Source organism: Triturus cristatus, chromosome 8 (genome assembly GCF_964204655.1).
Source record: "Triturus cristatus chromosome 8, aTriCri1.1, whole genome shotgun sequence".
Taxonomy (NCBI): Eukaryota; Metazoa; Chordata; class Amphibia; order Caudata; family Salamandridae; genus Triturus; species Triturus cristatus.
The window spans coordinates 40,187,031-40,210,484 of NC_140591.1; the positions used below are offsets into that span (position 1 = coordinate 40,187,031).

The 23,454-nt window shown below is 50.9% G+C and overlaps 1 protein-coding gene across 1 annotated transcript in view; it reads right to left on the bottom strand.

The window, feature by feature from the left end:
* Positions 1–23,454, bottom strand: part of LOC146799916 (butyrophilin subfamily 1 member A1-like) — a 207,717-nt gene that overhangs the window by 65,017 nt on the left and 119,246 nt on the right. The gene's annotated exons all lie outside the window — the stretch shown is intronic.

The window sequence follows — 23,454 nt, forward strand, 5'->3', positions numbered from 1 at the left end:
CCCCAGTGTGACACCACCCCGCAAGCATTTGAGGGATTCCCCGGGCAGGGTAGTTGAGTCCCCCCCCCGTCCACACCCATCCCCAGTAGCGCTGCAACCCATCCCTCTGACCCCCCCCCTCCTTGGGGCCTGTGGTTCCTTGGGGTGCAGGTGAGACGCTTGAAGAACTTGCGACCGTGTGCAGCGCCCTGCTAACCACCCCCTTTGGCGCTGCCCCACCCCCTGTGGTGGAGTCGTCTGTCCCTGCACCCACACCTACCCTTGCCCCTCCTGTCCCTGTGGTGCCTGGTCCTTCCACCCCACATGATGCCCCCCTTCTGTGGATGATATGGAACAGTGAACTGTGCAGGCAAGCTAGGGTAGACGCGTCCCAACGTGTCCCACCCCAGGACTTCGCATCTGGAGTGGCCTATGGGCCTTGTAAATAGTGTACTTTAGCAAATTTTCTTTTGAATGCTGAATAAAGCTTTTTGTTTTTCCTTTGCACACTATTGCTTTTCTGGTATTGCTGTTGGTGCTGCTGCTCCCTGAGTTGGGGTGGTGATAATGTGTTAGGTGTCTGGGAAATGTTGTAGTGTGCTGCTCATGGGGTGGACCCTGGTATCTGCGTGCCATCACAAGGTGTCTGCATATAATCTTAGGTCATGTAAGCTCTTACTGTATGGTGACATTGCCCCAAGGTGTGTTCCTTCCTCTGTGGCACCTGACATCTTCCCTGCAGGGTGTTTCCCAATTGTTGTGCTGAGCTGTGTCTAAATTTCCTTGGTGTGTGACGGATCCCTTCAACTTTGGCCATGCATGCTCAGCAATGTCTCCACCTGCTTCGTTTGTGGCATCCTTGGTGGTCACTGTACTTGTGTATGGAGTATATTGACATGACTTCATGTGGATATTTTCCCTTTTACGCACTATGCATGTGTGTACTCCCTGCCTCGCACACATGTGTTACGTGTTCTGCAGGGTCTTTGGGCACCTGACTGACAATTGTGGGCATTGCATCTGTGGGTACTCCACCCTTTTCCTTCCATGGGAGGCAACAACTTGTTGCCTGCCCCAGCACCTGTACATTCCTATCAGTCCTGGAATGTGCGTGACAGTGTGTGTTCCCTTTGGATCTCTTAGTTTAGTAGGGTGGAACATGAGTATACGGTCTTGTTGCATGCTCTCAGTGTGTGTATTGTGCTGCCAGCGCCAGGGGTGGGTATGCATGTGTCATTTGTCATCACACCCACATGTGGTGTGTCATGCAGTGGGGGATGGACATCCACCCTCATGGGAGTGGGACACTGCTGTCAGTGATGTGTTGTCATGGCACTCTCAATATAGTTGCACTTTGTGGATGCCTTCATGCACCCATGGAGTTTTGCTAATTGTAGGATGGTGTACACACCACCATGTCTCTGTCCACTGCTGGGGGGACTCTGCACCCAACCCTCCTTATCTGGGCACTGCTGGGAGTGATAGGCACCCACCCCTCCTATGTCTGGGCACTGCTGCGAGTGATAGGCACACACCCCTCCTATGTCTGGGCACTGCTGCGAGTGATAGGCACACACCCCTCCTATGTCTGGGCACTGCTGCGAGTGATAGGCACACACCCCTCCTATGTCTGGGCACTGCTGCGAGTGATAGGCACACACCCCTCCTATGTCTGGGCACTGCTGGGAGTGATAGGCACACACCCCTATGTGTCTGTCCACTGGCGTGGTACGACCCGTACCCACGCTATGAAGGCCTGGGTATGGGCCGTACCCCTACGGCACACCAACATTGGGGGTACGGCCCGTACCCAGGCCTTCAGCGCGTGGGTACGGGTCGTACCACGCCTACCCCTACGTCACCCCAACAATGGCGGTACGGCCTGTACCGATGCTTTTAGGACGTGGGTACGGGCCATACTGCCATTGTTGGTGTGACGTAGGGGTAGGCGTGGTATGACCCGTACCCACGTGCTGAAGGCCTGGGTACGAGCTGTACCCCTACGGCACCCCAACTTTGGGGGTACGGCCCGTACCCAGGCCTTCAGCGCGTGGGTACGGGTCGTACCGCCATTGTTGGGGTGACGTAGGGGTAGGCGTGGTACGACCCGTACCCACGCGCTGAAGGCCTGGGTATGGGCCGTACCCCTACGGCACCCCAACTTTGGGGGTACGGCCCGTACCGAGGCCTTCAGCGCGTGGGTACGGTTCGTACCACGCCTACCCCTACGTCACACCAACAATGGCGGTACGGCCCGTACCCATGCCTTTAGGACGTGGGTACGGGCCGTACCGCCATTGTTGGGGTGACGTAGGGGTAGGCGTGGTACGACCCGTACCCACGCTCTTAAGGCGGGGGTACGGTGCGTACCACTATTGTTGTGGTGACAGGTCGCGTCCTTCCGTTGTGGGGGGACGCAGGCCTTGGTGGACACGCCCCCACCCCCCGAAGTAACCAGGCCCTGGGGGTCAGGTATGTACAGGGCATGTATAATTTTTCACTTGGGTGAGGGTTATGTTTCCTGCCCCTGCCCCCCCTTGCCCCTGGGTGGTGTTCTGACCTTCTGCGGCGTCTGCGTCGGTTCCTGTGCACCAGGTCATATGCTATGAGGGCCGGGATGACACGTAGGTTGGGGTCCATGGCTGTCCGTCGCGTACAGGTGCTCCTTCTGCGCGTCGTCCTGATTTCCCGGCAGTTTTTGGCTGCCGTAAAATATTATCCATGCGGAGTGACGTGGGCACGGATCGTACTTGCTGGTTCGTGAAACGCTGCCTGACTCTGTCCGGACGTCATGTCTGCAGTGCCCCGGATCGGAATTGTGGGTATTTTTTGGTCGTTCGGTGGTTTTTACGATTCGTACGTAAATTGTATTTCAGGCCGAATCGTACTTGCGGGTTTGTAAGGTGTTTTTCCCGGGTACGAGTCGGACGGAGAAAACGCTCCGTCCGACGATTCGTACCCGGGTTTTACAGGATCGGAATCGACACCTAAGGGCATCATTAGGATGGCGGGCGGACGTAGGTGCATCGGTCCCGTGGGGGAGATTAAGATGTGCCCGCTACAATGGCGGGCGCATCCTGCATTTTTAACATTGCGGCGGGTGGTGCTTCTGGCACCACACGCCGCAATGCCAAAAATGCATGTTGTGCATTTGCAAAGCGGTACAAAAGGGGGTGGTGATGGACGGAGCATGAGAACCAATCAAACACTCACACCCAGTCAGCAGATCTGGGTTTGATCCATCACCATTCTTTAGCCCACTCTGCCACCCCAGTTCAGACTTGGCCATATGCAAATCAGTCTGACCCTGTGCCTCATGGGAACAGTCCAGCCCGAACTGCCAAGCCATGCCTTCCCTGGACCAGAAACAAGCTTCCTAGGACCAGTTTCTGGCATTTCAGCCGTCTTCAGCCAGGCTTGCTTGAATACAGTGGCAAAGTGAGCAAGGGACTCACGTCTGAGCATACCCTGCCAACTTATGGCGAACAAAGCGGTACAAAAGGGGGTGGTGATGGACGGAGCATCAGAACCAATCAAACACTCAAACCCAGTCAACAGATCTGGGTTTGATCCATCAGCGTTCTTTAGCCCACTCTGCCACCCCAGTTCAGACATGGCCATATGCAAATCAGTCTGACTCTGTGCCTCATGGGAACAGTCCAGCCCGAACTGCCAAGCCCTGCCTTCCCTGGACCAGAAACAAGCTTCCTAGGACCGGTTTCGGGAATTTCAGCCGTCTTCAGCCAGGCTTGCTTGAATCCAGTGGCAAAGTGAGCAAGGGACTCACGTCTGAGCATACCCTGCCAATTTATGGCGAACAAAGCGGTACAAAAGGGGGTGTGATGGACGGAGCATCAGAACCAATCAAACACTCACACCCAGTCAACAGATCTGGGTTTGATCCATCACCGTTCTTTAGCCCACTCTGCCACCCCTGTTCAGACATGGCCATATGCAAATCAGTCTGACCCTGTGCCTCATGGGAACAGTCCAGCCCGAACTGCCAAGCCATGCCTTCCCTGGACCAGAAACAAGCTTCCTAGGACCGGTTTCTGGCATTTCAGCCGTCTTCAGCCAGGCTTGCTTGAATCCAGTGGCAAAGTGAGCAAGGGACTCACGTCTGAGCATACCCTGCCAACTTATGGCGAACAAAGCGGTACAAAAGGGGGTGGTGATGGACGGAGCATCAGAACCAATCAAACACTCACACCCAGTCAGCAGATCTGGGTTTGATCCATCACGGTTCTTTAGCCCACTCTGCCACCCCAGTTCAGACATGGCCATATGCAAATCAGTCTGACCCTGTGCCTCATGGGAACAGTCCAGCCCGAACTGCCAAGCCATGCCTTCCCTGGACCAGAAACAAGCTTCCTAGGACCGCGCGGTGCCTGCCACGTTGTGCATGCAAATGCAGGGGGGTGCACCCCCCAGAATTCCTGGGGGCCTGCTACGGGCCCCCAATGGCAAGGACCGCATGCCTCACCGCCGCCACGGAAAGGCAGCTTTCTGCTGCTGTCCTAATATGGTTGGCGGTGTCTAACAGACACCGCCACCATAGCAGGCCTCTTTTCCGCCCGGTCACCCCTGTGACCGGCGGAAAAACGGCGGATGGTCTTTTCGTCCGCCTGGGTCCCCCTGCCATACTAATATGGCGGGGGAAATTGGTGGCGGGCGGGGAAGGATATAGGGCGGATCGCCACCGCCATGCAGGTGGTGGCGACCCGCCCTACATCCTAATGGGCCCCTAGATTTAACATTTTATGTATGTATATTAAGTTCAACATCAATGTAAAAGATTACAAAAAATTATAAACCTTTGAAAACATAAACCATAACTGTAAAATGTTAACATTTATCTACATGAAAGGGAAAGAACAGGATCCCAAGGCAATTCTTGAGAATTCCCTGTCTGGCAGATGGAGGACTCTGCTTTTGTCCTATCAGATTTCTGTCTCTGGGTTTGTTGTGGGTACAGTGCTTGCTTTAAACTAGAATTTAGTGTTAAATGTGGGAGGACCCTAGGATTACCATAGAACACTCCCCACTCACACTCTCAGCCTGAGACGACTCCAAGTTTGGTGGTCCCAAAGACCATCACCATCTTGGAATTGCCATACACATTAGTTTTTTGGCCTGTTTTCAGTCAGGCAAACAGGAATTACCGCAACGGTAGATAGTCCAGGGCCTGGAAACATTCACTTTACTAGTCAGAGAGGAAATATATGTGTCTTTGGGTGTTTCCCGCCCACAGCCTGGTGAACCCAATACACCCTCACCCAGCCTTCCTCAGAACACTTTCTGTATCTACAGAAGATTGTATGAGGTCTAGACATGCAGTCTTTGACTTGGGAGGAGTCCTGAAGGACTGAACCTGCTCCCTCTTATACCCAGAACAAAGAAGTTGACTCCACCAGTCAGTTGGCTGACTTACTGTATGGCTACAGGGAGACAACAAGCGGCAAGAGGCCTTATCCTGGAAGTCTGCAGCTGAACAGTGGCAACTAGACCTGGACTAAACCCTGCAATTGGGCTCTGACTCATACCCAGGGAGTCTCTAAGTGCCTCCCCTGAGATTCTTGGAGCGTTAGAAGTGCATTTATTTGGGCAGTAGAATAAGGTCTTCAAACGTTTGTAAACATTTCCTCCAGACCTGTGGGACTTAGAAACTTTTCAACCTTTCTGACTTCTAGATTTCAACTGGACCTATCTACTTGGTGTATCCTGCCCAGGCTCTATTGCAGTCTGTGTGAAACTGTACCTTGGTCCCAGTCTACCACGACCACTGACTGTCATTAACGCTTTATTATTTGTTGGCACTATTGCTTCTTAAACGTTTAAAATGTCATATCTTAGTCTGCCTTTTTTGAAATGTTGTCAGTTTTGTGTGATTTTGTTTGTTACTCAAATTTCTAGTTTGGTTTGGAATTTTTATTGTTTTGCATTTTGACTTTATTCCTGTTTTGGTACTGAAATAGGTTCCTGACCCAGACTCCATCTTTAAAAGGCACTTAAAGCCTGATTAAGAGTTTGGCGGTGTGGAAGCGGGACCGCCACACTGGCGGCCCAGTCCTGCACCGCCAAACCCGTGGGTGCACCGCCTGCCAGATTACAACTTTTTTTGTCGCTGGCGGGTGGTTCTTTGGCGGTCCCACGGCGGTGCCTATGAAATAGGCACCACAATGGGAACGTCAAAGATAGTACCTGCACAGCATGGACTGATGCAATCCGTGCTGTGCAGTTACCGGGGGACATGCCTACAGTGGGGCACAACATGTGCCGCCCTGCATGCCCCTTCTGGCCCTGAGGCCTACTACATATACTAGTGGTTAGAAATAAATATATATACAAATTTCAAATTCACTCAGGATTACATTTTAAACAGCGATTAGGCTTGGATAATTATATATTACATATTTACAGAGCAGGAAATTTTTGCCATCGTTCAGCCAGGTGCTCAGGTGGTGTTGCACTCAAGGGTGGTTCTTTGGTGACCAAAAGTCTTGGGACCAGAAACAGGTGGGGGGGATGATGAGGATGGCATGATAGGAAAGGGTATGTAGCTTGGCTACCATCTTACAGCGGCTTCGCTCCTGCATGATGCTCCTCTTCTATACTGCGGGTGTCAAGTCAGGGTCAGGGTCAGGCAAGTCTCGTCTTGGGTGCCATGTTGAAGTCAGGCAGGGCTTATCTAGATGACTGCGCTGTCGTCTCAGCCCACCAATCCCTACTGTTAAATTAATCAGGACCGCTTGAGCCCCTTCTCCTTTAAATGTGAGTAGGAACCAACATGAAATCCATGGCAGAGAGGAACCTCGTAATATGCTTGGCAGTTCCTTGGCGGTCCTGCCAAGCATATTTCAGCCTCAAGACTGCCGCACCACCACCTGGGATCTCTGATCCCTGGCGGTTGTGGCAGTGCAATGGTGGTTCGCCCACCGTAGGTGTAAAAGGGCGGTTGGACCGTCGGTGCGGAGGTGGCTGGACCGCCACCGCCATGCCCGCGCAAGTCTGACGGTCCTTTGACAGCCAGAATCGTAATCAGGCACTTAAAAGTAATCTGATTTTACGGCCCCCTTTGTCAGGTTTAAATTAGTTATTATACATTTTTGTGTGACACATTCAGCTTGAACACCAATGTGTTCTTGTTAGTTTATCAGCAGCATATGAAACATGAGTCTGGTTGAGGTGCTATGGAACATCAATGCTCCAGGGTCATCTGGTACATATATGAGATGTAAAAGTGATATGTGTGCAGAGGTGATGCATCCAACGAATATTGGATCTGGCTGGATTTTTCCATCCCATTTCTCCGCTGCTTGTCATCTCTAATCAGTCAGATTATGCAGTGGACAGTTTATTATATGAACACTGAGATTTGAACATTCAGATTAGAGAGGTCTTCACCTCGAGCTTGTCCAGAGAGAAATCAGATTCCAGCTTACTGTCTGCTGTCTTTTCTGGACCTGTTACATGCTCTCAGTGTGTGTATTGTGCTGCCAGCGCCAGGGGTGGGTATGCATGTGTCATTTGTCATCACACCCACATGTGGTGTGTCATGCAGTGGGGGATGGACATCCACCCTCATGGGAGTGGGACACTGCTGTCAGTGATGTGTTGTCATGGCACTCTCAATATAGTTGCACTTTGTGGATGCCTTCATGCACCCATGGAGTTTTGCTAATTGTAGGATGGTGTACACACCACCATGTCTCTGTCCACTGCTGGGGGGACTCTGCACCCACCCCTCCTTATCTGGGCACTGCTGGGAGTGATAGGCACCCACCCCTCCTATGTCTGGGCACTGCTGCGAGTGATAGGCACACACCCCTCCTATGTCTGGGCACTGCTGCGAGTGATAGGCACACACCCCTCCTATGTCTGGGCACTGCTGCGAGTGATAGGCACACACCCCTCCTATGTCTGGGCACTGCTGGGAGTGATAGGCACACACCCCTATGTGTCTGTCCACTGGCGTGGTACGACCCGTACCCACTCTATGAAGGCCTGGGTACGGGCTGTACCCCTACGGCACACCAACATTGGGGGTACGGCCCGTACCCAGGCCTTCAGCGCGTGGGTACGGGTCATACCATGCCTACCCCTACGTCACCCCAACAATGGCAGTACGGCCCGTACCGATGCTTTAAGGATGTGGGTACGGGCCGTACCGCCATTGTTGGTGTGACGTAGGGGTAGGCGTGGTACGACCCGTACCCACGCGCTGAAGGCCTGGGTACGGGCTGTACCCCTACAGCACACCAACATTGGGGGTACGGCCCGTACCCAGGCCTTCAGCGCGTGGGTACGGGTCGTACCGCCATTGTTGGGGTGACGTAGGGGTAGGCGTGGTACGACCCGTACCCACGCGCTGAAGGCCTGGGTACGGGCCGTACCCCTATGGCACCCCAACTTTGGGGGTACGGCCCGTACCCATGCCTTTAGGACGTGGGTACGGGCCGTACCGCCATTGTTGATGTGACGTAGGGGTAGGCGTGGTACGACCCGTACCCACGCGCTGAAGGCCTGGGTACGGGCCGTACCCCTACGGCACCCCAACTTTGGGGGTACGGCCCGTACCCAGGCCTTCAGCGCGTGGGTACGGATCGTACCACGCCTACCCCTACGTCACACCAACAATGGCGGTACGGCCCGTACCCATGCCTTTAGGATGTGGGTACGGGCCGTACCGCCATTGTTGGGGTGACGTAGGGGTAGGCGTGGTACGACCCGTACCCACGCTCTTAAGGCGTGGGTACGGTGCGTACCACTATTGTTGTGGTGACAGGTCGCGTCCATGTCCACTTCCGTTGTGGCGGGACGCAGGCCTTGGTGGACACGCCCACACCCCCCGAAGTAACCAGGCCCTGGGGTCAGGTATGTACAGAGCATGTATAATTTTTCACTTGGGTGAGGGTTATGTTTCCTGCCCCTGCCCCCCCTTTGCCCCTGGGTGTTGTTCTGACCTTCTGCGGCGTCTGCATCGGTTCCTGTGCACCAGGTCGTATGCTATGAGGGCCGGGATGACACGTAGGTTGGGGTCCATGGCTGTCCGTCGCGTACAGGTGCTCCTTCTGCGCGTCGTCCTGATTTCCCGGCAGTTTTTGGCTGCCGTAAAATATTATCCATGCGGAGTGACGTGGGCACGGATCGTACTTGCTGGTTCGTGAAACGCTGCCTGACTCCGTCCGGACGTCACGTCCGCGGTGCCCCGGATCGGAATTGTGGGTATTTTTTGGTCGGTCGGTGGTTTTTACGATTCGTACGTAAATTGTATTTCAGGCCGAATCGTACTTGCGGGTTTGTAAGGTGTTTTTCCCGGTTACGCGTCAGACGGAGAAAACGCTCCGTCCGACGATTCGTACCCGGGTTTTACAGAATCGGAATCGACACCTAAGGGCATCATTAGGATGGCGGGCGGACGTAGGTGCATCGGTCCCGTGGAGGAGATTAAGATGTGCCCGCAACAATGGCGGGCGCATCCTGCATTTTTAACATTGCGGCGGGTGGTGCTTCTGGCACCACACGCCGCAATGCCAAAAATGCATGTTGTGCATTTGCAAAGCGGTACAAAAGGGGGTGGTGATGGACGGAGCATCAGAACCAATCAAACACTCACACCCAGTCAACAGATCTGGGTTTGATCCATCACCGTTCTTTAGCCCACTCTGCCACCCCAGTTCAGACTTGGCCATATGCAAATCAGTCTGACCCTGTGCCTCATGGGAACAGTCGATGCCCGAACTGCCAAGCCATGCCTTCCCTGGACCAGAAACAAGCTTCCTAGGACCGGTTTCTGGCATTTCAGCCGTCTTCAGCCAGGCTTGCTTGAATCCAGTGGCAAAGTGAACAAGGGACTCACGTCTGAGCATACCCTGCCAACTTATGGCGAACAAAGCGGTACAAAAGGGGGTGGTGATGGACGGAGCATCAGAACCAATCAAACACTCACACCCAGTCAGCAGATCTGGGTTTGATCCATCACCGTTCTTTAGCCCACTCTGCCACCCCAGTTCAGACATGGCCATATGCAAATCAGTCTGACCCTGTGCCTCATGGGAACAGTCCAGCCCGAACTGCCAAGCCATGCCTTCCCTGGACCAGAAACAAGCTTCCTAGGACCGGTTTCTGGCATTTCAGCCGTCTTCAGCCAGGCTTGCTTGAATCCAGTGGCAAAGTGAGCAAGGGACTCACGTCTGAGCATACCCTGCCAACTTATGGCGAACAAAGCGGTACAAAAGGGGGTGGTGATGGACAGAGCATCAGAACCAATCAAACACTCACACCCAGTCAACAGATCTGGGTTTGATCCATCTCCGTTCTTTAGCCCACTCTGCCACCCCAGTTCAGACATGGCCATATGCAAATCAGTCTGACCCTGTGCCTCATGGGAACAGTCCAGCCCGAACTGCCAAGCCATGCCTTCCCTGGACCAGAAACAAGTTTCCTAGGACCGGTTTCTGGCATTTCAGCCGTCTTCAGCCAGGCTTGCTTGAATCCAGTGGCAAAGTGAGCAAGAGACTCACGTCTGAGCATACCCTGCCAACTTATGGCGAACAAAGCGGTACAAAAGGGGGTGGTGATGGACGGAGCATCAGAACCAATCAAACACTCACACCCAGTCAACAGATCTGGGTTTGATCCATCACCTTTCTTTAGCCCACTCTGCCACCCCAGTTCAGACATGGCCATATGCAAATCAGTCTGACCCTGTGCCTCATGGAAACAGTCCAGCCCGAACGGCCAAGCCATGCCTTCCCTGGACCAGAAACAAGCTTCCTAGGACCAGTTTCTAGCATTTCAGCCGTCTTCAGCCAGGCTTGCTTGAATCCAGTGGCAAAGTGAGCAAGGGACTCACGTCTGAGCATACCCTGCCAACTTATGGCGAACAAAGCGGTACAAAAGGGGGTGGTGATGGACTGAGCATCAGAACCAATCAAACACTCACACCCAGTCAACAGATCTGTGTTTGATCCATCACCGTTCTTTAGCCCACTCTGCCACCCCAGTTCTGACTTGGCCATATGCAAATCAGTCTGACCCTGTACCTCATGGGAACAGTCGATGCCCGAACTGCCAAGCCATGCCTTCCCTGGACCAGAAACAAGCTTCCTAGGACCAGTTTCTGGCATTTCAGCCATCTTCAGCCAGGCTTGCTTAAATCCAGTGGCAAAGTGAGCAAGGGACTCACGTCTGAGCATACCCTGCCAACTTATGGCGAACAAAGCGGTACAAAAGGGGGTGGTGATGGACGGAGCATCAGAACCAATCAAACACTCACACCCAGTCAACAGATCTGGGTTTGATCCATCACCGTTCTTTAGCCCACTCTGCCACCCCAGTTCAGACATGGCCATATGCAAATCAGTCTGATCCTGTGCCTCATGGGAACAGTCCAGCCCGAACTGCCAAGCCATGCCTTCCCTGGACCAGAAACAAGCTTCCTAGAACCAGTTTCTGGCATTTCAGCCGTCTTCAGCCAGGCTTGCTTGAATCCAGTGGCAAAGTGAGCAAGGGACTCACGTCTGAGCATACCCTGCCAACTTATGGCGAACAAAGCGGTACAAAAGGGGGTGGTGATGGACGGAGCATCAGAACCAATCAAACACTCACACCCAGTCAACAGATCTGGGTTTGATCCATCACCGTTCTTTAGCCCACTCTGCCACCCCAGTTCAGACATGGCCATATGCAAATCAGTCTGACTCTGTGCCTCATGGGAACAGTCCAGCCCGAACTGCCAATCCCTGCCTTCCCTGGACCAGAAACAAGCTTCCTAGGACCGGTTTCGGGAATTTCAGCCGTCTTCAGCCAGGCTTGCTTGAATCCAGTGGCAAAGTGAGCAAGGGACTCACGTCTGAGCATACCCTGCCAATTTATGGCGAACAAAGCGGTACAAAAGGGGGTGGTGATGGACGGAGCATCAGAACCAATCAAACACTCACACCCCGTCAGCAGATCTGGGTTTGATCCATCACCGTTCTTTAGCCCACTCTGCCACCCCAGTTCAGACATGGCCATATGCAAATCAGTCTGACCCTGTGCCTCATGGGAACAGTCCAGCCCGAACTGCCAAGCCATGCCTTCCCTGGACCAGAAACAAGCTTCCTAGGACCAGTTTCTGGCATTTCAGCCGTCTTCAGCCAGGCTTGCTTGAATACAGTGGCAAAGTGAGCAAGGGACTCACGTCTGAGCATACCCTGCCAACTTATGGCGAACAAAGCGGTACAAAAGGGGGTGGTGATGGACGGAGCATCAGAACCAATCAAACACTCACACCCAGTCAACAGATCTGGGTTTGATCCATCACCGTTCTTTAGCCCACTCTGCCACCCCAGTTCAGACATGGCCATATGCAAATCAGTCTGACCCTGTGCCTCATGGGAACAGTCCAGCCCGAACGGCCAAGCCATGCCTTCCCTGGACCAGAAACAAACTTCCTAGGACCGCGCGGTGCCTGCCACGTTGTGCATGCAAATGCAGGGGGGTACCATAGGTACCCCCATGTGCACCCCCCAGAATTCCTGGGGGCCCGCTACAGGCCCCCAATGGCAAGGACCGCATGCCTCACCGCCGCCACGGAAAGGCAGCTTTCTGCTGCTGTCCTAATATGGTTGGCGGTGTCTAACAGACACCGCCACCATAGCAGGCCTCTTTTCCGCCCGGTCACCCCTGTGACCGGCGGAAAACCGGCGGATGGTCTTATCGTCCGCCTGGGTCCCCCTGCCATACTAATATGGCGGGGAAATGGGTGGCGGGTGGGGAAGGATATAGGGCGGATCGCCACCACCATGCAGGTGGTGGCGACCCGCCCTACATCCTAATGGGCCCCTAAATTTAACATTTTATGTATGTATATTAAGTTCAACATCAATGTAAAAGATTACAAAAAATTAAAAACCTTTGAAAACATAAACCATAACTGTAAAATGTTAACATTTATCTACATGAAAGGGAAAGAACAGGATCCCAAGGCAATTCTTGAGAATTCCCTGTCTGGCAGATGGAGGACTCTGCTTTTGTCCTATCAGATTTCTGTCTCTGGGTTTGTTGTGGGTACAGTGCTTGCTTTAAACTAGAATTTAGTGTTAAATGTGGGAGGACCCTAGGATTACCATAGAACACTCCCCACTCACACTCTCAGCCTGAGACGACTCCAAGTTTGGTGGTCCCAAAGACCATCACCATCTTGGAATTGCCATACACATTAGTTTTTTGGCCTGTTTTCAGTCAGGCAAACAGGAATTACCGCAACGGTAGATAGTCCAGGGCCTGGAAACATTCACTTTACTAGTCAGAGAGGAAATATATGTGTCTTTGGGTGTTTCCCGCCCACAGCCTGGTGAACCCAATACACCCTCACCCAGCCTTCCTCAGAACACTTTCTGTATCTACAGAAGATTGCATGAGGTCTAGATGTGCTGTCTTTGACTTGGGAGGAGTCCTGAAGGACTGAACCTGCTCCCTCTTATACCCAGAACAAAGAAGTTGACTCCACCAGTCAGTTGGCTGACTTACTGTATGGCTACAGGGAGACAACAAGCGGCAAGAGGCCTTATCCTGGAAGTCTCCAGCTGAACAGTGGCAACTAGACCTGGACTAAACCCTGCAATTGGGCTCTGACTCATACCCAGGGAGTCTCTAAGTGCCTCCCCTGAGATTCTTGGAGCGTTAGAAGTGCATTTGTTTGGGCAGTAGAATAAGGTCTTCAAACGTTTGTAAACATTTCCTCCAGACCTGTGGGACTTAGAAACTTTTCAACCTTTCTGACTTCTAGATTTCAACTGGACCTATCTACTTGGTGTATCCTGCCCAGGCTCTATTGCAGTCTGTGTGAAACTGTACCTTGGTCCCAGTCTACCACGACCACTGACTGTCATTAACGCTTTATTATTTGTTGGCACTCTTGCTTCTTAAAAGTTTAAAATGTCATATCTTAGTCTGCCTTTTTTGAAATGTTGTCAGTTTTGTGTGATTTTGTTTGTTACTCAAATTTCTAGTTTGGTTTGGAATTTTTATTGTTTTGCATTTTGACTTTATTCCTGTTTTGGTACTGAAATAGGTTCCTGACCCAGACTCCATCTTTAAAAGGCACTTAAAGCCTGATTAAGAGTTTGGCGGTGTGGAAGCGGGACCGCCACACTGGTGGCCCAGTCCTGCACCGCCAAACCCGTGGGTGCACCGCCTGCCAGATTACAACTTTTTTTGTCGCTGGCGGGTGGTTCTTTGGCGGTCCCACGGCGGTGCCTATGAAATAGGCACCACAATGGGAACGTCAAAGATAGTACCTGCACAGCATGGACTGATGCAATCCGTGCTGTGCAGTTACCGGGGGACATGCCTACAGGGGGGCACAACATGTTCCGCCCTGCATGCCCCTTCTGGCCCTGAGGCCTACTACATATACTAGTGGTTAGAAATAAATATATATACAAATTTCAAATTCACTCAGGATTACATTTTAAACAGCGATTAGGCTTGGATAATTATATATTACATATTTACAGAGCAGGAAATTTTTGCCATCGTTCAGCCAGGTGTTCAGGTGGTGTTGCACTCAAGGGTGGTTCTTTGGTGACCAAAAGTCTTGGGTCCAGAAACAGGTGGGGGGGATGATGAGGATGGCATGATAGGAAAGGGTATGTAGCTTGGCTACCATCTTACAGCGGCTTCGCTCCTGCATGATGCTCCTCTTCTATACTGCGGGTGTCAAGTCAGGGTCAGGGTCAGGCAAGTCTCGTCTTGGGTGCCATGTTGAAGTCAGGCAGGGCTTATCTAGATGACTGCGCTGTCGTCTCAGCCCCCCAATCCCTACGGTTAAATTAATCAGGACCGCTTGAGCCCCTTCTCCTTTAAATGTGAGTAGGAACCAACATGAAATCCATGGCAGAGAGGAACCTCGTAATATGCTTGGCAGTTCCTTGGCGGTCCTGCCAAGCATATTTCAGCCTCAAGACTGCCGCACCACCACCTGGGATCTCTGATCCCTGGCGGTTGTGGCAGTGCAATGGTGGTTCGCCCACCGTAGGTGTAAAAGGGCGGTTGGACCGTCGGTGCGGAGGTGGCTGGACCGCCACCGCCATGCCCGCGCAAGTCTGACGGTCCTTTGACCGCCAGAATCGTAATCAGGCCCTTAAAAGTAATTTGATTTTACGGCCCCCTTTGTCAGGTTTAAATTAGTTATTATACATTTTTGTGTGACACATTCAGCTTGAACACCAATGTGTTCTTGTTAGTTTATCAGCAGCATATGAAACATGAGTCTGTTTGAGGTGCTATGGAACATCTATGCTCCAGGTTCATCTGGTACATATATGAGATGTAAAAGTGATATGTGTGCAGAGGTGATGCATCCAACGAATATTGGATCTGGCTGGATTTTTCCATCCCATTTCTCCGCTGCTTGTCATCTCTAATCAGTCAGATTATGCAGTGGACAGTTTATTATATGAACACTGAGATTTCAACGTTCAGATTAGAGAGGTCTTCACCTCGAGCTTGTCCAGAGAGAAATCAGATTCCAGCTTACTGTCTGCCGTCTTTTCTGGACCTGAGTTTGTCTGACTCTGGCCGCAGAAGGCTTGCCTTTCCTTGCCCAGCTGCGGTTCTGATAACACAGAGGCTCTCGCTGCTGCAGGTATGCAGAGCAACAATTGCATCACTCCCCCTGCAGGAGAGCTTACATTGTTCTTATGCTGTCAGAGTAGTGGGCAGAGAGTGATGCGGGTGGGTGTAGGAATCAGGGAATCTGATGCTGTGAACAATGATAGAAATGTTCATTGTGCTGTCATTTAGTTCCCACTAATCCATAGGACCTGTGCGTTAGTTGGACAACATAAACTTTGGTCGAAGTGCCTAGACTGAATCCAGGCACCTCCGCTGGATATGTTGGCCTAGAGACCAGCTAGCTCACAGTGCCACCATAAGCCCCCCTAACCTTACCAGGGAGAGAATAGTTTCTGGCAACCACTGGACATGACATCCTTGATGCCACAGAGATTGTGGAAACAGATCAGAACCTTTCACTCAGTCACCCGTGCTTGTTCGTGCTCAGAGAAACATACAGAATACACGGTGGGAAGTTTTCAATATGTTTTTTGAACTGGCGTTATTCTTGTATAGAATACATGTGCTGCAATATTTAGTAGATAGAAGGAGAAGTGATTACAAGCACCAAGAGTATAGTATAGTAGATACAGTTCTACCATGGTGCTAAAACTGTGCATATATGTTGGCATATAAACAAGGCAGTAATCTGGCGTACTTCTGCTATGCAAAACCCTAGTCTAAGTCTACCTAGAGTGTGTGTGGGTGTAAGCCAAAAAATGCCCCAAGGGACAATCCAACCTAATTACCTGGCGGGAAAGAATGTAGGAGCCCATCTTGGTGAAGAACTGGACACTTCCAATCGGGGGGATCAGGTGTGATCGGGCAGCCTGGTATATTCCCCTGGGTGATCTCAAGGTCGGCTATAAGGGTACTACGCAGGTCGGTGAGCCATGATAAGTGGTAGGGGCCAAGTGTGATTTGCAGCCAATGGCAAGCCTCTGCATAACTGTCTCCATTGCCAGATCCAAGAACTTGTTTAGGGTCTTACGTTTTCCCATTCATGTGGTGATCCCCAACAAAAAGTGCCGGCCATCCAGCACATCTCCTTGCCGGTAGCCTCTGTGAGTGTGTCGGCTACAGCCACCCAGTATGCTGCCAACCATGGGCACAACCATACCATGTGCAGAAATGTGGCCTCGGTATTGCGACAGCGGGGGCAGATGTCCGGGGACCCAGAATACATCCGCGCAAGTCTTTGGGGGTGGGATATGTATGATGGAGGACATTAAATTGGGTCTATTTGAGACTAGCTTCTACTGAGATAATTTTTGGGACTCCCAAACATTGCACACATTGTTTGTCAGTTAATATTGTCGTGAGTGCGCCATCACAGTAAGCCCTGAGCGCCGTGAGGGGAGCCGCACCATCCTGTCGTTTTGAATTTTATAGCATTGTTCTAGCCCGTCAGCCAGAGCCATGTACAAGCAGTGTTTGGAGGAGTCTGGATGTCTCAGGCTCATCATGTGTCTTGCCGCATACCATGTACAGTTGGTGTGTAAGAGACGCATATAGAAGAAAAGATCCAAGCGGGACCCTGTAATCATCCTTTAATTTCTTGAACGCACAGAAAATTGTGTCAGAAAATAAGTTTCCCCATGAGGTGATACCTGCCCTGGTCCAGTCTGCTGTTACCGAGCGAGGGCCCAGGGCGGTACAGTCACGGCATCACCCACAGAGGCAAGTCAGGGGCATAAGGAGTAAAGGGGCAGTTCTTAAGAAAGTGACAAGGCCAACAGGAATGGGCCGTTGACATTAGGATGGTCCCTGGTGTCTCCAGATTGTGGTCCCCGAGCCAATCAACCATTCCAGAACAGCATTTGGGGGTAATCCAATTGCCCAGATTCCTAAATCAATGACATTGTGACCAGCCAGCCGGTGCATTGGCCACTGTAACTGCGCGGCTACATAATAGTATTCATAATTTGGGGCTCCCAACCCACCTTCAGACAATTGGGCGAACAGTTTCACGAGGCAAACTCCTTTCCTACTCTGACCCCACGTGAGGGTTGTCATCAACGACCTAAGGTCTCGGAAGAATTTCTGGGGCAGTAGGAGAGGGAGGGCGGTGAAGAAGTACAGCAGTCTGGGCAGAAGCAGCATTTTAGAAATGGCCATGCGTCCCGTGAGTGATAATGGTAACTCCGTCCAGAATGATAGAGAAGATTGAGTGATGGCTATTACCTTGCCCAAATTTCCATCTAATAAGCCCTCAGTCAAGTGATACACTTGGACCCCCAGATATTTAAAGGCATGGCAGGACCAGGGAAGCGGAGTACATGGTGGGTCTCTCCTCTGGTCGGGAGTCAGGGAGGTCATTGTCTGAGTTCAGCTTCAAACCAGATATCCGTCCGGACTGCTCCAGCGGCTCCATCGATTCCGGCAGGTCTGCCACATTCCCGCGGAAGCGTATCAGCGCATCTTCTGCTTATACAGAGAATATGTGCCATTGGTTATACGGCCTTTACCCCGCCCGCTGCCTAAGCGCGCAAACAAGTGGTTCCATTGCCAGTGCAAAAAGAATTGGTGACAGAGGGCATCCCTGACGGGTGCACCGCTCTATGTCAAAGGGATCCGACACTGTGGAGCCGATCTCTACTCGCTCCATTGGTGAGTTATAAAACAAGGAGATGCCCTTTAGGAATCGGGGGCCTATCCCGAAGCCAGCGAGCACTGCCTGTAAGCAGCGCCAGCCCAAGGTTTCAGACACCTTCTCAATATCTAGGGAGGCCACCCAAGAGTGGTGGCCTACCATGCGAGCCCAATCCATCAACAGGAACAGTCAGCGCAGATTGAGGAGGGTGTTTCTGCTGTTCCGCTCACACTGCATCAGCTGTTGGGTTACTGCCATCGGTCCATTAGCTAAAACTCTGCCAAGAATCTTGTAATCAGAGTTTAGGAGGGATAATGGGCCATAGGACTTGAGAAGTAACGGTTCCCTGCGCGGCTTGGGTAGGACCTCCAGCAAGGCCTCCCAAAGACAGAAGGGTAACACATCCTTTTCACATGCATCCCAAAGCAGACGAGGGGCCATTGCATGTGAAAGGTAATGTCAAATCTAAGGGCCAGCTGTCAGCCCCGGGAGCCTTACCTCTCGCCATCTGCTGGATGGCGTCAACTATGTCAGTTTCAGTCATCGGGGATTCCTATTGCTCGTACTGCTTGTGTGGAACTCGGGGGACAGTGATGGCCTCAAGGAAGAATGGTAGCTCAGCCGGTCGCACTCGTAGGGGGCTTTGTACAGAGAGGCATAGTATGAGTGGAAAGCGGGGGTAATTTCGTCCAGAACATTCACACTGTGTCCCTCGCTGCTGCTGATGGCAGTGATCGGATTCCTGGCTGTATATGATCGCAAGAGCCACGCCAGCACCTTACCGGCTTTATCTCCCTCTGCGTGTCATCTGGCCGGGTATTCCCTACCATCAAGAGCGTCCAGGTTGAGGCCCTTTTGGGAGGCAATTTTTGCAGACATTAGGTTAATAATCGGGAAGACTGTTATGGTAGAGGCCGAGGCAGCTCTATTTGGATGTTCTGGGGACAAAGTGAGGTTAACAGGGGCCGAGAAAGCTTTTTTATTCATTTCTTGTACGGTAGCCCGTTCCTTAATTTTACAGAATTGGAAATCTAGTGAAGCCCCCTCTCATTTGAAATGGTTCAACAAAATGAAGAGGTCTCGAAAATTTGAAGAAGCTTATGCTAGACGGATCGGGGCCATTAGAAAATTTGAAACAAATTGGAAGTTTTTTATGGATTTAGAAAAGTTAAAAGAGGGACTTTAACACTGGTTTTATATTTTGGATATTGGAGCCATTTGGCATTGTATTTTAGAAGCATTTGCACTTTTTTCACTATTGCACTTTATTAGATGATTGACTTACGGTTATTTTGGATTAAGGAGGGTAACAGCCGTCTCAGTTATATTGTTTAAAAAAAAAAAAAAAAAAGGGTCGATATTGATGTTGGAATGATAATTGTTATTTGTGATAAAATGCACTTGCACTTTAATGGATATTGCACTTTAGAACCATTTGCAACCATGTGGGTTGCTGCACTTTAGGCTACTTAGTTTGCATATTGCTAATTAGAAGCTTTAGTATCTGATTTACTAAAATGTTTGTTTTTATTGATCTGAAGTAGATTATGTATTTTGATGTACCTAATGCCTTGCTCAATAAAAAATGTAAAAAAAAAAAAAAGAGCGTCCAGCCGTGCCATCGTTGTTTTATGTGTTAATCTAGCTTGGGCCAGTGCTGCCACGGCTGGAGGGGTGGTGGGAGACATTTGTTCATATCAATATATCTCAGATTCCAAATTGCCAAGCTCCTTACGGAGGGTTTGGCGAGCACCGTACACCACAGAATCATGTGCCCGTGGAGCACGCTCTTAAAAGCGTCCCGCTCAGTCCCAACTCCAGGTGCCCTCGTTGTCATGAAAGTAGGAAGTAATAGTCTCTAAAAGGGCGGAGTGGAGCGGGGTGTCACGGAGCGCCTCTGGGGGAAGTCGCCATGTCGGGTTTTGGGGTGTACGTCTCTCCCAGGAAATGCCAGTGCAGTGGACAGTGGTCCGATGGCGTACGTCTGAGACATTCAGCATGGGACACCATGGCAGTAGCGTCTCACAAGCAGTACAGCAATTGCATTCTGCTGTGCACTAGACTCCATGTACATTGGAGAGGGGCACTGGTGGGCACCACGTGCTCTAGCTATGCCAGGAGTGCACTGATCTGGGTGGCCCATTGGACACCTGTGTGGACACTGAGGGCCGATATCTGGTATTAGAGTGACTATTAGACGGCTTCCTGTTATCGTTGGTGTCGCTATACGCACCCAACACTAACCAATCCTCTTTCCTGCTGTCCCTGACTCCAGCACTACTTCCAAATCCAATGGCTCCGGTGGACTGGGATGGGAATTTAACTGTACTCTTGATCTTGATAGTGACCGCTCACCCTCCCCCCCCCCGCTCCTGAGTGCTCAATCCATCACACTTGCACAACACTTACAGGCATGGTCCACCAACCTTCAGATACAGGAAGCATGGCGCGGTTTACACCCAGACGCCAGGGAATAGAGTACGCGGTCCCCACCAATGTCCCTCTCCAATGGACATGGAGTCTAGTGTTTGTGCGGTGAGATGAGTTTCGTGCAGGAGTGCAGTATTAATCCTGCGCCTGGCAAGGTATTGGTGCACACGGGAGCGTTTGGTACACCCAGCAAGGCCCGTGACGTTCCAAGTTAGTATTGGGGCGCCCTGGTCACATGCTGTCAAAGCCATACTATAGCAAGTAGAAGCAACCCCACATGAAATCCACCCACATGTATATATAATCATTTATTTCGGGCACAGCTCATAAAACACATTAAAACAATACAATAAATATACATTTTAAATTATTTGAGAAGATTATACAATATAAAAGGAAATATCATCAAAGTACAATAACTGCTGTAAAAAGATAAAATCATTAAATTGGGATAAAAAAACAAGACATCATCTCAATACAAAACATGATCCTAAAATAGTAATCAATTATACATCTGGGTGGGGATAGACCCAGCCAGTCAAGAGATAATCAGAGAGACCAACGGGAATATTGCGCAAAATAGCAAACATTAAAACAAGTTATAGTATTGAAGAATTACAGAATGGATATGTACAACAATTAACATATAATATAGAAGAGAGAAGATATAACAAGTCTCTGTCAAGATTCAGATTTGTGAATGGCCTTCTTTCTCAGAGCCCAAGCAATATACCAATTCTTAGAGACTGCAAACACTAAGGGGTCACTGGTATCACTTTTAAAAAGTCTCTCTGCTTCCCAGTAGTGTCTGACACCCATATTGTTACAAACAGCCACAAGCCATTTTTTCCTGATCTTCCTACAAAGAGGACAGAATAGCATAAAATGGGACTCTCTTTCAACCATGCTCGGACAGTTTGGACAACAATCAACCTGGCCGATAGCATTGGCCCATTTGGAGGTGTGTGATCTCAAAGGAAGAGCCCCGCACCTGTATTGCACTTAAACGCATTTTAGCGGATGAGGGTGCATTGTATTCAAGTAGGGTTCTAACCTAGGCAAGGTTTTGTGATTCAAACATTTGCCTGTGATAGAGTTAGGCTGATATATTTCCCAAGTTTGAAGTAGGACTGCTTCCCAGTAAGACTGTTTGATTTTTGGGACAATGCCTTTTACTATCGTCTCCGGGGCAGTCCAAATCTCACTCACTTGTACAGCATGCAAGGTCCCCATCGTAGAATAATTGTAGAGTCCTCCGTTTTTTTGTAACAATTAAGAGAAAAACAGAATAACAATAATTTCCAACTCCCACTCCCAGGCCTGTATGCCAATGGACAGCCGGCCATTGGCACTTAAATGCAGCAATAACAGTTCAAGTGAAGTGTCTGTAGTAGAGGTACAGTGTAGTTGAGGGCAGAGGCAGGATCAGCGGCTGCAGTAGGCCCGCATAGCAGTGAGCACCTCCTGTAACCTGATCTATTGAGGCAATTAGGCGGCAATGCATATCCCGATGATATAACATACTTATCCACCCAACCCCCACCAAACCTATTCGAAGTACATCACATCAGGTCCACAGATGTGTGTGGGCTGACAGTGGGGCCATCACCCAGCACTGCTGTGATCTGGGAGTCCGATAGCATTGGGGTGTCGTCGCACTGGTTCTCCGCCTTCGAGGGAGAAAGTGATGTTGCATGTTTTTCCATGTCCTTTACTGCTTGAACCCTTTCTTTTGCCTCTTGCTCTTTCGTGGGACCTCACGGACGGCTTATGGAGCGTGTCTGGTGCTGTCTCTGTGATTCCACGGAGGAGGCGACCCAGGCTTGTCGCCATTTAAGGGTGCAAGTCCTTTATGCTTGAGCCAGGTCCAAGCCTCTTCTGGAGTCATGCAAAAAGTTGGGGTGCCCTCATGCTGCACCTGGAAGGTAACCAAAAATTGAAGAGTGTATTTTATATTGTGTTCACATAGGCATTTCTTCACCTCAAGGAAGGAGGATCTGCACCTCTGAACCTCCAGAGTGTAGTCCAGGTAGATATGTACCGGGGTGGTCTCAACGTTCCAAGGACCCCTTGCTCTCGTCGCCTGCAATATGTGGTCCCTGTTTCGGTAACTGAATAAGCGCACCACCAGTGAACGCAGTGGGGAACCTGGGCAGGGCGCCCCCCCGGGACTCTGTGAGCCCTCGCCACTGAGAAGAAGGTGGAGTGCTTGCCCTGTAAAAGTGTGTGAACAAACCAGTCTTCTAAGTAGAGTTCCTTGTTCGGACCTTCTGCCCATTCAGGGAGGCCCACAATGCGCATGTTGTTTCTTCATGATCTCCCTTCCTGATCCTCGACCCGGCTTTGCAAATACTTCATCTTCTCCCGCATGGATGGAAAACGTTTTTCTGGGTCTAGTACCGTGGGTCTAAAAGCGACCAATTGGATTCGGAGTTTTCGACCCGGTCTTTCAGTTTTTTGTGATCCTCTCAGAGGCGGCCCACCTCGATGCATAGAGAGTCCAACTTGGGCCCTAGGGTAGATTTGATGTCTAAAACCGCCATGAGGAGCTCATCGAATTGGCAGGAGTTGTCGGACAGTGTGGCCGCAAGAGTCTTGGCCATGGGAGCAACATCTTTTGGGTGCTCCCCAGTCCCCTGTGTACCACCGGCCGGTGCCTGAGTCTTGACCGGCTTGTTCTTCAGCATCTCGAAGGGTGTGGTATTGTCAGGGCAGCAGTATCGGAGTAGCAGCTTGTGGGGAGTATAGTATGAGGGCCGCAGGCAGTTCAGAGTACCCCATAGAAGGGCAGACAGCAGTGTGGTGAGCAGAGGCAATCCAAGCCCCGCAGCCTCCTTTAGTGTCTCAGT